Source organism: Adelges cooleyi, unplaced genomic scaffold (assembly GCF_023614345.1).
Source record: "Adelges cooleyi isolate 19-005CV unplaced genomic scaffold, UGA_ACOO_1.1 ACOO_flye_CR_arks_rails_tigmint_CR_PRNA_30, whole genome shotgun sequence".
NCBI classification, from domain to species: Eukaryota; Metazoa; Arthropoda; class Insecta; order Hemiptera; family Adelgidae; genus Adelges; species Adelges cooleyi.
The window spans coordinates 7,746,275-7,760,176 of NW_026095971.1; the positions used below are offsets into that span (position 1 = coordinate 7,746,275).

At 28.7% G+C, this 13,902-nt stretch overlaps 1 protein-coding gene across 3 annotated transcripts in view; it reads right to left on the reverse strand.

Moving 5' to 3' along the window:
* Positions 1 to 13,902, reverse strand: part of LOC126838729 (tachykinin-like peptides receptor 99D) — a 144,637-nt gene that overhangs the window by 25,067 nt on the left and 105,668 nt on the right. The gene's annotated exons all lie outside the window — the stretch shown is intronic.

The window sequence follows — 13,902 nt, forward strand, 5'->3', positions numbered from 1 at the left end:
CTTAAATAAGCAGTGAAGTGTTCTGTTTTAATTAGCTATCCGTCCTTGAATGGTTTTGCACTTTTGGATAAATTAAATATGAAAAAAAAAATCTGATTTTTAAATATTTTGTAATTAAATATAATTAATTAGTACTTAGTAGGTCAAGAATAATATAACACAACGTAAAATAACACAACGTAATTTTAAGTTTTTAAAAAATATAATATTATTATCATTCTGTAGCTTGGGTCTAAAAGGGCAAATTTCATTTTTTGGCGATAATGAGCTATAGCACCTAAAATATTAATTTTGGTAAGGTTTCGAGTGATTTGATTTATATTTTATTGGTGAGAAAGAGTGAGATTAGCTCTTTATGACCCAAGCCACACAACTATTCGTTGATACCCAAATCTTTCTTAGAAAATCAACACTTTTGTTGACTTTTACAAAAATATCGGTTATTCCATTTCACAAATAAGTACAATTTTTTTTTTTTTTTTATTAAATATAGTCCGCGACAGCTATGGTCATTGGACTGTCATTATTTTACATAATTAAATATCAATCTTATGCATTATATATGAAAGAAACAGTTATATTTTAAATTTTATTGATGAGCTTGGAATTGTATATGAAATCTATGATTTTATTGACGTTGTGTGGATAAATAAGTACAATTAATTACAAGTATTAAATGGAACACAATTAACTTTGTTTAAAAAAATATTTTGCTAATTTTCTTTCGCGCATTTATCTTGGAGTATAAACTTAAAATAAAATAAATTTAGAAATTGAATTTTAAAATAACCCACCTTCAGTTGAAGGTGTTTAAGCACCAGTAAAAATGTATGCATCACATGCAACAATTGTAGAATGTAAAAGTACTCTTCTCGTATGACTTTGTAGTACGATAAGCAGTTCAATTCTACGATTTTACAGAAGTGGGGTTTTTACTTTTTACTCAAATGTTATCTATGGTAGAAATATTTTTTGATATTGTACTAACCAAATTTGATGACAATTATTGTAAAGTCAATTGATGAAACGACGATTTAATGAACTTAATCAATTATGATGATCTATGAGTAGGTTTTTTTGTAATTGACAATTCCTCGGGTTATTTTCTACATCAAACGTAAAATGGTAATAATTGCAAACAGCCATTAGCTAATAAAAAATATTATGGACTTATACACAACTAGCAATTTTGTTTAGCTATATCAAAGTATTCTTATAAAGATAATCGAATATACAAGTTTCACGTATGTTCTGTTAGGAATTTGGCGAATAGGTTGATTTATTTTTGCATACTTGCCCTTTAATAACGTCGGCTCCTGTTTCGTAGAAAACTGTTTGTCATTTTCCCTGAAATATCACGCTACACGAGACATGTTTAATTATACTAACAGTTAAGTTTACTAATGTGTCACATTTAAGTAGAAATGCTGAAACAATATTGAATATTGAGTAAAACAGAACATGAAGGTTGGTACATTCTTCTTCGTTTAGTTTGGTATCGTCTTTGCCAAACTACGGCAAAGTGCATTATGGCAATAATGTTATACTACTAGTTAAAGTTAGGTTTGTTTGTTAGATAATTTTAAACCCATTTATGCCCAAGGTTATGTATACTAGTTTGATATAAATGAACAATATTAAGTTACAATAATCAGTAAGTTACTAAGTTAGTAAGTTAAGTTAGTTAAAGTGAGGGAAGCAAAGCAAAATCGTTCCCCTCCCATTTTGGGTGATTCAGAGGTAAAAAAAGTTAGTTAAAGAAGTTTGTTAGTAAGTTAATTAGTAAGTAGTATGAGTAAGTTACAATAATTAGTTTATCAACAAGTGAACTCGAGTTACTTACCAGGCGAGCATGGTTTTAGAGCGGTCTTTTTTTTTAACGAAATTTTTATTAAAAATGATTGTGTCAACGTGCTGAAGAGAAAACATAATAATAATAATATTATTACCAACGTTACGACATGGTCTGTATTCGAAATGAGAAAAGACTTAGGATCGGCAAAGGGAAAAACCCATTTTATAAAAGGGTTTAAAAATGAGGATAATAATGTTACTGTCGTAAAGCGTTGAAAACATGATTTCAGAATTCAGTGAATTAAAGAGGGAGAATGCTCAACAAGTAGTTGCCTAACGAAACCTAATGTAAATAAATTATATTCACCGCTTGCTCTTCAATCATTCACTAATGACTCAAATGGTTGTTAAAATATATTTTTGTAAAATATTATAAAACATAATACAAAATAAAAATATTTAAAGGATAATAGATACCGAATAATTATAATGCAATTAGTTTTAAAATAGCGTAAACTTAATTTAAAGTAATTTTCTTATGGCTTACACCAAAGAATAATAAATATCTTCGAAATAGTTTTACTTACACCGTTATACCTACAATACAAGTTCTTGATTATTTTAATTTAGAATCAACGGAGATAATTACTAAATTGCATGCATCTGAATTACAAAAAATATCTGTTCTAATGAATTCTTATTCTTTATTCTCAGAAATGTTAAATCATTAAGGCAGTCTTCCTAAAAAAGTAAAGCTACCATAATATTATTGTACTTTATTCTTATGAAAAAAAAAATGAACTTTAAACGCACTATTATAATTTTAATACGAAATTCGTGTTTGTAAATAACTGTCTTGTGTGTGGTTATATTTTTATCGGATATTAATACTTTTTTTAAAGCTGACAGATATTTAGCAATCAAAATATTTATACTTCATATATATTAACAGTTATTAATATAAGCAGTTGAGAGGAAAAAGATAATAAATAGAAACGAATTACAACATTAATTATAGATATAATAAAATAACAGTTGTATAATAAAATAACATTTATTAAAATTAACAATATATAATTTAAATTGTATTGTGTATACTGTATAGAGTTAAGGAGTAAGGATTCAATTCATTATTAGTATATTTTTTTAAAACAGAAATTACTAAATGTTGAATGTAAAACAACAACATTTAAATTCTGTCAAACGCATCTCTTTTATTACTATGGAGACTAAAGTATGAGAGCCTAATATATATACACTAGAGCTGTCAATTGTCCACATTTAATGCAAGAAATAAAATTATTTGGCTAGCACAAAACATTTTTAAAAATGGAATTATTTGGCTACAATTCACTGGGTTTTTTATTTTGGTTTTGTGTCACATATTTCACCTAATTTCCTCGTAATACTTACTAAAGAAATAATAATTCAACAATATTTGTATGAACCATAGTTACAAAAATTGCAGTTGTCATACTGATACATACTACATGGATCTTGTAAACTGTGATGGTAAACTTCCGACGAGTAAGGGGAAGGGATTATATTACGTCTGCAACACGGTGCCGTATAATTCGATTTACAATTCGAGATTTTCAGACAAGTGACGGTTTCTTGATTTCCGGACCGAAGGACAATTATGGAAATTATCTGAATTTATACATTGACAGTTGTCACAACCGTTGGTCAGGTTTATGGTAGGTGTACCGTGTACATAACTCGACGTGGCAGAAATTGTGGTCTTTGCGCCGCCACATCAACTGATGATACACACTACTCAGTGAAATGTAATATTGCTACCTCGGTTTGTCTCGGCCGTCAGTCCACTGTTCGCAAAAGTGTTTTCGCTATTTTTTCTTTAAAAACACCGAAAACGACTTAACGTCACGAAAGCGTCTTGCCCGTTTGAGTATATATATATATATATAAACCGATTTTTCATGTCTAGCTACGTCCATCTGACTTCAGCAATCCTCAGTAGCTTTTACCGACCGTCCCAAGAGTTCCTTTTTACAATTTCCGGTTTATCGAAGTCGCCCTCTCGGATTAAAATACAAGAATACGGGTTGCCAAGGGTCACATTTTTATTTGGGTTTCGGAGAAAAAAGCCCATCTAATGTAGACTCGCTTAACATAGAATATACCCTTAGGTAATTGACGGGTTTCCGACCGTGGGCCGTGGACATTAAAACATTAAAAATTGTAGAACTGAATCGTAGACCATTTGTTTGTTTAACTTACAAAGGTTAATATTATATTTCACTGAAACTCTTAGAATACCGGCTTATATATTTTTACTGCTGTTCACTGGCTGTAAAGTTACTTTTAAAATAATACTTAAGACCGTATTATGATATAAATCTCTTATTAATTATATAAATTTAATAAATATTCTCGGACTTGGTGTTATCGCTACGGATCCTATTAAACTAATGCTGGCCTCCTCTGATTAAGGTTTAACGATTCTATTCTAGAACCGAAACGACAAAAAAGGACAGTCCTGTAAATTATAAGACAGTCATGTAATCGTCTTAGACAGAAATTTAGTTCACAACTATACAAAGGCAAGATAACGTCCGTTCTAATTTATACGGATAAGTTGCATCAGGGTCGAAGTTCGTAAGTTAAATGCATTCATATTGTTTTCAGTTTCGGGACTATCTTTCATCGTTTACTCGTCAAAAAACTAAGGTAAACCGTTTAATTAAACTCAGCACAATAAAATAGAATTGACGTACACACTATAATAGTATGAAATACTGAAATGTATTATAAAAATTAAACTGCATATTATTACATAACTGTAAAACTATAATATTTAAATGTTTGTTTAATATATTAAATATATATATTTTAAAATAAAAATGGATGTTTTTTGTTTAGATGTTACAAGTACTTATACCGTTAACGTATGGTCAGTTTTAAGTCTGACCTGAGCGTGATAGTTGTCTTGAGATCAGACAAAATTGGATTTCGTGTCATGTATTGTACTTAGCCTAAAACAATTTAGAATTGCTAATTCAAATAGATTTTTAATGTTTTTTCCACCTGACAAAGGCGTTCGAACGATTTTTATATATCATTAATTAATACGATTCAACAGATACAGTAGTCGGTTGGTAGTAGAATAATGCTATTTCAATTTTACAACCCGTAAAGTTCTTGCGCTCTTGTACAAAGACATTCCATGAAGATATTTACATTTTCAAATTTTTAATTGATATAACTTATTATTCTGTTGTAAAATTGAAACATAGAAACTAAATTTCTTAATGCGATACTGATTGCATTATTGATCAAAATAGTTGAACTCGTAAATTTAATAAAAATTACACATGAATCACTCAATTATAATTAAAACTGACAATTAAATGACATAATATATTATAATTTATAAGACAGCTGTGATAAATAATCTTTAATCTGGGAACACAGACATTTTAAACAATAATTTATTGAATAAATTGTTGATATGTTAAAATGAATTAAAAGTAATAATCTATTCATTTATATCTATAAAACATATCAACTCATAGTTATTTGAAAATATTTATTTGATCATAAACAGTTTAATAGCATTGTTACTATATTTTTAAAATACCAATATTTTTTGACGACGAATGGGTAGTATTATAATTGTAGCTTGTAATTGAAAAAATTGGAAAGAATTAATCAAATAGGAATTAGTAATGACTTCGTACAGCATCAAGTAAGTTATAAATAGTTACGATTATAAAACTAATAATAATAATTATATTTAAACATTTTTAAGATGTTACAAAAACATTATTTATGACTGTATTAAACATATTATTATGTATTTTGCGAAATAATTGAAAATATTTTTATTCTATTCCTGCCCATGACACTCAGTTTTTATTTTTTAATTAAAAAAAATGTGTTTAACATTTATATGAAACGTACAATGAAGAGTCTATTGCTCTTTGTCCACGATGAGATCCAAAAAAAGTTGTCTTTTTTCACTTTAGAAGTTATAAACAAATACGTTGATAAATGAATCCATGGTTGTTTTGCAAATTAAAACTTTTTTTTTTTTTTTTTATTTTTTATGTATTAATAGCCATATTTAGGCGCTGGCCGATGTAGTGTGCATACAATATATATTGTACGAATATCTCGATACAATTTATTATTTTTTTGAGAATTATCAAATATATTAGCATTATAGGTTTTCAATACTTTAGTTGTTTTCTTTGAAACAATACATATGATAAAAATGTTCAACAATCTAATATGAAAATCAAACAAATTTTCACGAATAAATTCATAAATGTGAAAAACTTGAATGGGTATTATGTCTATATAATCCACACCTATTTACTATAATTATAAAGATATTGGAGCATATAAATACTGGCCACTCTTTAATTTGTGTGTTCGTTTCGAGTGTGGCTTTAGGAATGGGTTGTTAGAATTAATTCGTTCGGTAGTCTCAAGTCTGGATTAAAAACCTATCAAGCAATTAATTTCGAAAACTGTCAGCCAATATTGTAACGTGACTTGAAAATGAATATCGTGTTAGTGTATATATACACTATTGGCTTCTATGCAATGTGTTTTATGTTAAATCCGAATGGGTCTAAACATACTACATACTATACACTATACACGAATAAAGCTCCCAACAACCTGAATTGGGTTTTTCGTCAATTTCGACTCAATGTATTCTCTATTATCAACAACTGAAAAGCGGTATTTTTTTATTACTTCATTGGTGGGAACGTATTACGTACAGTCAAATGTTCAATGTATTACAAACGTATTAAGAACTATGAATAGAAACTACTAAAAAAATCAGGATAATTACAATTTTATAATTCAACATTTACTGTTAAATTATTTGTATTTTACAAAAAACAAGTTGATTTATAGTGTTATTATATATAAACAGAATAAAAGTGTGTTTATATAGTATGTATATTCTGATGAGTATAATAAGATGTTGTAACTGAAGAGTTTTTCAAAAGACCAATTTATGATAAACGACTTTTTAAGAACACTCACTCGTTTGCAAACACACAACAAGTATACACACGAAAAGTTAAAATAGCAATAAGGATATCTATAATAATAAGAAAAAAATTATTTAAGTGTAACTCGGTAAAATTGACCTTGTGATAAATAATAAATTAAAATGGAAATGTTTATTTAGAACGTGTACAAATAAAAATATGTTTGTTCTTAAAACTGTATTTTTAACTTATATGTACTTCTTTCATTATCGTTATATTATCTATATAATTGTAAAAAGACAAGTGATTAAAACTTTCCTTTTTTTTTATCTGAATGAAAAATAAATACATTTGCAGTACATTTTCCAATTTGGATTACAGGTATTTGTAAACCTTGAGGATCGTAGTCTCTTATACCAGAATACAGTATGTTGATAACCGAGATGAAACGACCGTTAAACATAAATACAGTGCCTTCGCGATAAGGGCTTATTTAAATGAAGTTCACGTTAGAACTCTGTATTAAACTTAGAGAAGCAGTAGAATAATCATTTTTAGGTTTATGAAATACGGTTATGAAGGGTAAACGTGAACAAAGAGATAAAAATAATTTTATTAGTGCACATTTTGATGATAAAAATAACAAAAAGAGAGTATTTTTTTAAACATTTTGTAATGCATTAGCACATGTATCACACAACTAAAAACGTTTAATTAAAATTAAAGATTGTTGTCTATTATAAGTAAAATATTGTGTTTACATGTCCCTAACAACAACACTAATTGTATAATAACCGTTTGATGTAACGTTCGTATTGTGTCAAACTTTTTTTTTTTTGTTAAAGGTAATCGCAGTTTGCAATTTAGCGTATTGTTTTTGTGAAAAACATACTAAACAGAATTCGGGAAAACGAAAAAGATCTTAACAATGTATCGACGAACGTTTCTCTTTATTATAATTCATCTAACTGTGTCGTTTAGAACGTTATAACTACTATTAAAACTATTGATTTAACGCATCTAATTTTTAAAATGATTCGTACTGTTCAGGTTAGGTTAGGTTAGGTTAGGTTTTATTATTATTACTTTTTATATTTACCAATCTAAGAATTTTTTAATAGGATTTTAATATTTTAACTTATTATTAAGGTACATAATAATAACAATACAAATAATACTGCTACTAACAGCAGCTGTTAACTAAATTTATTACTGATACCTAATATCCTAAATTATTGTTGCATTATCTTTGCTGGATCTAAGAATTGGTAATAACTTGTTATGATTGTGATACGTGGTTTTTTATACTCACTGTTTTAACTAAGAAGTAACTAATATCAAAAGAGAAGCTTGAGTGCCAAGATAGTGTAATTGTGCGTAGATAAACCATGTGTCATGTATTTTTCGGTTTCTAAACACGCCAAATAAAAAATCGTTGATACTAAAAATACTATAACACTGTGCAGGGTAAACTACAAAAAAGGCGTCTAAGAGGTATGTGTAAACTAAATAAAATTGAACGGCGGAAAGTGGTTGTTGAAACTCGCAAGTCGGCGGTTGAAGAGCGAAAAAAGTTTCAAGTACATTGACCTGTATTTTTTTACATTACAAATTGCCCAAAGTTTTTAAGCAACATCCCTAGCCCAGGTACTTTATTTATGATTCTAAAGATTGGACCAAATCATGTTATTAGACGGAAAAATAAAATAGAAATTTTATTTCGTGCTGTACTTGTACGACGTACAATATTCAATGTACGTCTTTAGAATTTCCTGTAGGCAAGAGGTTCTGTTTGGAAATAAGTTGTCATACTTTTATTTTCTTAGAATCAATAAAACTATTTAGTAGATCATGGTTTCATACACTGTATAAAATTGTCTATTAGCCATTGGAGTTAGGTATGTACAAGTGTTAAAGTCCATTGGAATAAACGGATAGCTAAATAACAAATAAATAAGCGGAGCGTATACGACTATGTCTGTATTATGTATAACTACGAATCATAACATTCTTATTAAAATCTGTCTACATTTTAGTCACCGATGTTTGTAGGCTAATGGCTCGAGGAATTTATCATGATATAGTATCCCGATAGAGCCCGGTATATGTTATACAGATTAAAATATTTTTCAACTTTCAACTATATTAGTTCTAAGTTACATATTATTTAAATCTATTATCATAAATTTACAAACATTTTAAGTACAGTTTTTCGTGTCAACAGCCAATTTCTGCCATATGATAAAATAATATGATACAAAATAGAAACTGAGTTAATTGGTAATCTAACCTACCCAATACCAACAACTAGAATTATATTTAAAAATTCAATTTATTTCATAATTTGTTTGGCATTAATTCGGCCGATTTAAATTATTTTTATATTATGTTAGTTTTTTTTCTTTCCTGTCAAATTTGAGTTTCTGGAGATATTAAATTTTCTAGAATACCCTATTAAATTATAAATCTCGTTACAGTTAGCGTTGTTCAATTTGTTTCTCTAAAAGTAAATACAACAATACACGTACAATTTTGTACCTAATTGGGAATCTTACCTAAATTAAAATATATGTTAGAGTAATCTACAGTGTCATGTATAATGTTAAATATATACAGGGTGATCCAAATAGCGTAAGACACTTATTTTCTCCAAATGTATGAATATTTTGAAAATTTGTTTTCCTATTTTTTTTTTTGTATAAGTTTTACTATATTTTTTAATATTGTGGACATTTTTAACTTTATCCATTCTACGTTAAAATATCACGTACTTCACATTTTCAAATGAGAACACCTATTTTGAATTCGATATATGTGTAGTAAAAAATTTAATTTTATTATTGACGTTTGAATTTTTAGTTTTTATCAATCGGTTCGTTACTTATTACATCGTAAAGATTTGAATTTATGATCAATATGCATTAGAGATTAAAACACTATTTGTATATTGTGACGTTTACATAATATTTTTGCTTTAGACGGTTATTTGTACAATAAATATAAATTAATATAATAGAAAAATGACAAATTTTCTGTACGTAGATAAAAAAAAAAATAGACAGATGCATTAAAATAATTTTGTGATTATTTGTAATAAACCCTTGTTTTTCGAGGCAGCCAGGGGTAAAGATGTAAAAATTGCTTCAGTTCTTTCGAATGCATAACAACCACCTGCAAACGTTTACCCTAGATTTACGAACGAGAATAATAAAATCATTTCACATGACAAAAACGAGCATCATTAAATCAGTTGGGCTTGCTAGTTCTGTCAAACAAAGAATGTTTTTCTGCGTGACTTCGGTGGACACTATATAGTTTGTTTCATTTCCAAATAGTTGACCATTTTACGGGTTTCCATCCCATTTACCACGAATAATCAGCCTGAGAAACTTATTATTACAGACAAAACAAAGTTATTATTTATATTTAGTAAATGTAAGTAAATAGAGACAAACGAGGTAGGCCAAAAGTTACAGACTCTCTTAGTTAAGCAGTAAACTGAAAATTTCAAACCAGTGCAATAGGTTGTATCAATTAAAAAATATGGTGTATACCATTTAAAAGGACTAATTAGTGACATTTGGTAATATTAAAACAATAAATTAATAAATAATAAATGGCTCCCAGTTATAAAGACTCTAAAGCTACTCATAGTAGTAGATGAATTACAAAGTTTGTACTTACACGAAGCAAGGCTGTGGGATTCCACGTTAATCCAGTACCTATATATAAGTATTATTGGACAATTGGAAAGACACCAGACGTTCTGAGCGCTTAAAGTCTTATGAACTAGAGTCTAGACTAGGCCGGAGTTATTAGAAATAAAAACCCACCACATATTTTGTAAATATACTTTACCCAAGTACCACGGATATATCCAATGTGAATTGTTTTTATAAAGATTTTAGGTCGGTTAAATAAAGAAGCAGACTTTCGATCAAGGAGATTGTACTATTAGTATTTTATTATTAAAAGTGAATTTTCAACACCTTCACAATGTCACATTACCAATGACCGACATTTTTGTGTACTGGTACGCTCTGTTTAATTTGTTTAGACTGCAAGCACCGTGCTTAATCGCTTGATTGCGTATTATTTATTTATGGAGTTTACCCTTCGATTTTTTATTAAAAACTGTCGCTTTTATTATTAGTGTCATAAATTCTTTCGACAACGACGTTTATAACATGTTATATTAAAGATAAAACGATTATTTTGTTACTTTTTAATAAAATGAGTAGCAAAGAGCAACGCCTATTACCGATTATTAATAAGACAGAATAATAACATAGTCATCTTATAGAAACAACAACATTTAAATAAGAAATCGTAGCGACTCTGACAAATCATCTGGAACCGTCTTACTTCAAAATAAAGTAAAAATAATTGAATAAAAGTTCCTAGACAAATGTCCTGACAGTACTACAAGCCTAAAAGTTGATCAGTAAAAATAGTAATAACAAGAATGTAAGTTAGTATTTAAAAGTGGACTAACTTAAAAAACCCATACCTCATAATGATGCACGCAACTCTCTATTCTCAATTAAGCGTAACATGGCGTGAATTTAATCATTAACCCTAAAAGAAACCTATTTAATAAATATTCAATTTTAAAGTGACGGCCTCTCAAATAATGCAAGTTGGTGTTCTTTATTTGAAGTCTTCATTTACAAATGAATAGTACAAACGGTTCAACAAACGATAGCGTTATCACTTATCGATTGTAAATTTCGATTATTGTTATTATTACAGTTTATTGGATAATAATATCCATTATGAACCATCTATTTTAGCTGGTTAAGCTACTATAGTTTTCTGCTAAATGCGCACGTTGATAAAAGGTGACCAAAACAGGTGGTTACCGTGATGTTTTTCAGTCCGATGTATCATGTATAACGTCGACGACTTAACTGTCTTCATCAATCTAACCGTAATAGTGTTATTGTCGCTGCAACGTACCTACCGCTTGTCCGTGTCGCACAAACTTTGTCCTCGTTAATCACAATAAACGGCTGCTAAAAGAAAAACAAACCGCACATTCAACCAGAAACAACCACACGTAGTTAATTTTAGGCTTTATGATAATATAATATATTATTCATTAGTTGTTTAATTATGAACATCGCATCTCGCCGACTAAAAAACGGTTCTACGCTGTAGATAATATAATAAATCACACCAAAGGACCCTGTACCCCGCCTAGCCGATTCGAGAAAGTCATTGCTATTAATATGCATACGAATAGGCTATTTATTTACTATGGCGAATTTAAAGTTTTAAATTTTTAAGCGTATGTTTGTACTATAAATAATATATTAAAACACTGGTACACGACAAAATTAACGTCAGAACTCAGCTAAAACTTGTAGACTGTTGTAGCCGCCGTAGATTATTCCTTCTTATCCTGGAAACAGGTCCGCTGTACAAGTCTATTGTACACCCAGAACAAACTTATCGTCAACTGACCCTAACAACTTTTGACTCGAACGATACACTACCAAAGTAAAATTGTTTTCCTTACTGCCATAGAATATCATTTTCAATATTGTACAATACTAAATTTCTTAGTCTATTTAAAAAAATAAAAGCTGTATAAAGCTGAATAAAATCGTAAAAAGAGAAATTTAAAAATAAAAACGAAATCATCAAAATAATTGATTTTAAAGTGAGTATGGCCTTATAATATAGTACGGTAAACAATTCAGATAACTTAGTATAATAAAGTACAATTATAAATACTAGATTACATATTGTTATAAATGAATAATATAATAAAAAATATCAGAGCACAAACAACTTCAGGTTCTCTTATGTACATAATATAGGCCTTAATTTATTTTAATGTGATTGTCAGTATTAACAAACGTAAATAAAATTACAAAGTTTCGACACCCATAAACGGATTTCCCATTTTGTTGGAAAAAACGGAAGTGAATAAAATGTTATCCATAAGTAAAAAATTGTAAAACGAACCCATATATAGTAATTGGATCATTAGCTTGCGAAAAGCATTTTTTATACCTCAGTTTCAAACTTACTTGTATATTCGTGACTTTATCCGACATTTTTAATTGGGTTCTTTTTTGGATACATTATTCATACTGTAATCTTATTCGTCCAATGCTATCTTTTAGTGCGACATTGATCGTGGACCCTACCCAAATCTCATTTATTTCCCTTTTTACCGTCAAAGTATTTGACTTTTAAGCTTCATTCTGCTTTTAAAGTGATATATTATTTAAATCGTATTCCTTTTTATTCGTCGGAAATAATCAATCTGTTACTTGTTCTTTACACAATACAAATTTGGAAATATATATTATACTACTCGAAGTGCAGAGTCATTTAATCATAAAACTTATTAGGGATGTGTGACAAATTTAGTATAATATATCGAAGCTGAAATATGTGTAAAACACATTTTCTCTTCTCCCTCTTACAGATCTGAAGGTATTTTAGAAAGCAAACAGCTTGGAATTGATGAACTTCAATAGTCCAAATCAAGTCGAAAGCAGTTTGTAAGTACTAATATAATTTCTTTCTACGTGAGGTAGGACCCGAGCAAGTTTAAATTTATAAATCATTCGAACGAGCTTTATCTTGTCGATGTAAAACTTAGAGAACAGAAACTAGAATTGTCTGCACCACTAAATGAAATTTTATTATTATATTATCGCTAAGTGTGTACATTATTGTTGAGTGTAATGTCATTATAAAGCAAAATCTATTGCTTAGCATCCTCAATCAACTAGTATTTTGCTTTATACAGCTAATTAATATTGTATTCTATGAGAAACGCACAGTAGCGATTTATGAATTTTACTTGAAATAATCACATGGTCAATTTAAATGGAGTTTTTTGAAACATCTAAATGTCCTTAGCTATAGATTGTGTTGGTCAATTTGACATGTGCAACAAATATTGTGTATAATATTTTGAACAAATTCTATAGACATAAAAAAATGAATTGTTCATAATTAGGTTTTGTGGACTGGGAATTAAATTACGTTATAATATCATTCAAAAGCTAATCTGACCTTTCATTTGGCATCAAAGCAAAGGGTTTATTACTCAGTCTTCGGTGTTACAGATATATAGTTACAATCTCTACAAAGCGATAGTGTCGGGAAAGCC